Source organism: Ranitomeya variabilis, chromosome 4 (assembly GCF_051348905.1).
Source record: "Ranitomeya variabilis isolate aRanVar5 chromosome 4, aRanVar5.hap1, whole genome shotgun sequence".
NCBI lineage: Eukaryota > Metazoa > Chordata > Amphibia > Anura > Dendrobatidae > Ranitomeya > Ranitomeya variabilis.
In genome coordinates, this window is record NC_135235.1 from 601603584 (window position 1) to 601607690 (window position 4107).

The window sequence follows — 4107 nt, forward strand, 5'->3', positions numbered from 1 at the left end:
CGGTCTATCAGGGATCGCTTTAAGAAGGAGTTCAACAAAGCGATGCGGGCCCTGAGTAGTTCTGGAGGATGCAGGAGCAGATACAAATATGCCCAAGCCCTGTCGTTCCTCAGCTCACGATGGTGACCCGAAGGTAAATATTACCCACCACATGTAATAACCAATGTTTTACATGTCTAACCTTCTTTTGCTGTTTCAGCCAAGGCCATGCAATATCAGTATATTACTTACATTTTTTTCTCTTTGTTCCACAGCACTGTCGGGAGCACTCGGGAGCCTGCAGCTGAGTCGAACCCTTCTGGGGCGATCCCTCAGGAGTCCGCTGAGGGACACTTTGACAGTCCTGGCCCCTCTGCACCTTCCCACTCTGCACCTTCCCAGCCTTCCCACCCATCTGATCCCTTGGACCCATCCACCAGCGCTGGAGCATACTGGCCGGTTCCATTGCATGAATCTGCTGGTGAGGATGTAATAGAGTGCAGGGTTGCGTATGTCACCACGGAACAGACAGACCAACTGTTGAAGGGGATTTATTAACAGGGGTAAAATTCTCCTCGCAGGGAGTAAACGGGGTTAATAGAGTAAAGTAAAACAGTAAACAGTTAAGCGGAATCAAAGGGTTAACGAGTGTTCTTGTAACTTATCAGCCCAGGGAGATCCTGACTGGAGGGTCCTTTTCCCAATGTGGATACAGTCACCAGCAGGGCTTGAGATCCTGAAGTCTCTTCTGTGTCTCTTGGAAAGTCCGGGGTTAAGTCTCTCTGCAATCTGTTCTTCGCAAAGTGAAACTGAAACCAGGAAATAGCACAGTCTCCGTCGCTGCTGCAAGAGCCTCTATGCACCAGGCTGACAGTCTCCCTGTATTAACGCTGTGACACACACTCTGGGTAGCTACTTATCACACTCAGGGATTCTTTGCTTGTCACTGCGGTCACCAGGGATTCTTTGCTTGTCACTGCGGTCACCAGGGCTGCACAGTCACTGTCTCTGATTCTGGAGGCTTCCAAATCTACACCCTCACATCCAGCCTTCACTCTGGTGGGTATCTCAGCCTCAGTGCCCTCACGGGGAGCACTACTTTTAGGGGAGCGCGGCGCTGCAGCCTGCCCTCTCTTTGGCACGCTGCTTTCTCTCTGCTCTCCCGCTCTTTTCTGACCACACCTCTCTTTTCCCAGCAGTCCCCTGGTCCCCTCTATTTTATTTGTTGTTTATTGTTTATTATTTGTTGCCTCTGTCCAGGGCAGAAAGTCTTCCCCCCAGCAACCCAGCTGTCTGACCAAGTGGTTCCAGGCAAGGAGCAGGGAAAGCAACCTCCTTACAAGGATATAGCTTTTCCTGTACCCCACCCCTCTGCTGCTGCCACCTCTAGTACACCTATGGCTTCGGGGTGCCAGTGGCAGAGGGGTCAGGTACAGAGCTATGCGCCCGAGTTCTTGTACCTGAATGCATCCTTCCAGAACTGTCTCATCCGAGCAAATGGCTGCAGGTTTCAATTTAATAAATAAAAGCATACCCGAGTTGCATACACTTCTGCTAACGATGCGTTCAGAGGCAAGTCAGTCACCGAACCACACTTTTTTCCGGTCGGTACTCGAGCAAATGGAGAAGCTATCTACTGATCAGCAGATGCAAGTAATGGAAGCCTGCCAGTCTACTCTAACGCTCATTGCCTCCAAAGCCACCACACTTGCCACCCCTCCTGCACCTGCCCCCCTTCAGCCACTGTCCTGTTGTGAATTTATCTTTTTGGCTCCCTCTAGTGGTTACTAGTGATTTGACTCTGGGAATGTCTGCCTTCCCTTGTATGCTCACCTGGGTCGTTAGGTCAGGGGTGTTGCTATATAAGCTCCCTGGACCTTCAGTTCAATGCCTGGCAACGTTGTAATCAGAGCTAATCTGTTGTGCTCTTGTCTACTGATCCTGGTTCCTGCTAAATTAAGCTAAGTCTGCTTTCTTGCTTTTTGCTATTTGTTTTTGTTTGCATTTTTGTCCAGCTTGTACATAATCTGTATCCTATCCTTGCTGGAAGCTCTAGGGAGGCTGGAGTTCTCCCCCCGGGCCGTTAGACGGTTCGGGGGTTCTTGAATCTCCAGTGTGGATTTTTGTAGGGTTTTTGTTGACCATATAAGTTATCTTACTACATTCTGCTATTAGTAAGTGGGCCTCTCTTTGCTAAACCTAGTTCATCTCTGTGTTTGTCATTTCCTCTTACCTCACCGTTATTATTTGTGGGGGGCTTGTATCCTACTTTTGGGGTCTATTCTCTGGAGGCAAGAGAGGTCTTTGTTTTCCTCTTCTAGGGGTAGTTAGTCCTCCGGCTGGCGCGAGACATCTAGCGACCAACGTAGGCATGTTCCCCGGCTACTTCTAGTGTTGGCGTTAGGAGTAGATATATGGTCAACCCAGTTACCACTGCCCTATGAGCTGGATTTTTGTACGTCGCAGACTTACTTGTTCCTCTGAGACCCTCGCCATTGGGGTCATAACAGTTTGCCAGGCCAGTATTAAATGTTAAATGCATTGCAGAAGCGGGATTATAAGAAAGAAAGTTCTGAGTTTTTTTTTCTCTCTCTCATTTTTTTTTTTTCTTTTCCCCTTTACCTCTGAGTGGCTTGTGTTTGCTGCAGACATGAATGTCCAGACCTTGATTACAAGTGTGGACCAGCTTGCTGCTCGTGTGCAGGGCATACAAGATTGTGTTATCAGAAATCCTATGTCAGCCAGCCTAAGGGTACCGTCACACATTGAAATTTTCATCGCTGCGACGGCACGATTCGTGACGTCGCAGCGTCGTATAATCATCGCTCCAGCGTCGTAGACTGCGGTCACACGTTGCAATCACGGCGCTGGAGCGATGCCGAAGTCCCCGGGTAACCAGGGTAAACATCGGGTAACTAAGCGCAGGGCCGCGCTTAGTAACCCGATGTTTACCCTGGTTACCAGCGTAAACGTAAAAAAACAAACAGTACATACTCACCCGTCGGTGTCCTTCAGGTCCCTTGCCGTCTGCTTCCTGCTCTGAGTGCAGCCGTACAGTGAGAGCAGATCGCAGCACCGCTGCGCTCTGCTCTCACTTTCCGGCCGGCACTCAGAGCAGGAAGCAGACAGCAAGGGACCTGAAGGACACCGACGGGTGAGTATGCACGGTTTGTTTTTTTACATTTACGCTTGTAACCAGGGTAAACATCGGGTTACTAAGCGCGGCCCTGCGCTTAGTTACCCGATGTTTACCCTGGTTACAAGCGAAGACATCGCTGGATCGCTGTCACACACAACGATCCAGCGATGTCAGCGGGTGATCAAGCGACGAAAGAAAGTTCCAAACGATCTGCTACGACGTACGATTCTCAGCAGGGTGTCTGATCGCAGTAGCGTGTCAGACACAGCGATATCGTAACGATATCGCTAGAACGTCACGAATCGTAACGTCGTAGCGATGGAAATTTCAATGTGTGACGGTACCCTAAGATACCGATTCCTGAACCGTTTTCCGGAGACCGATTTAAATTTAGAAATTTCAGGAATAATTGTAAATTGTTTTTGTCCCTGAGACCCTGTTCATCTGGAGACTCCGCTCAGCAAGTAAAAATTGTTATTTCTTTTTTACGGGGCGACCCTCAGGATTGGGCCTTCTCGCTGGCGCCAGGAGATCCGGCATTGGCTGACATTGATGCGTTTTTTCTGGTGCTCGGTTTGCTTTATGAGGAACCCAATCTTGAGATTCAGGCAGAAAAAGCCTTGCTGGCGATGTCTCAGAGCCAGGACGAGGCTGAAGTGTATTGCCAAAAATTTCGGAAATGGTCCGTGCTGACCCAGTGGAACGAGTGTGCATTGGCTGCAAATTTTAGAAATGGCCTTTCTGAAGCCATTAAGAATGTGATGGTGGGTTTTCCCATTCCCACAGGTCTGAATGATTCTATGGCCCTGGCTATTCAAATCGACCGGCGGTTGCGGGAGCGCAAAACCGCAAATTCCCTCATGGTGTTGTCTGAACAGGCACCTGATTTAATGCAATGTGATAGAATCCTGACTAGAAATGAGCGGAAAATTCATAGACGCCAGAATGGCTTGTGTTACTACTGTGGTGATTCTACACATGTTATCTCA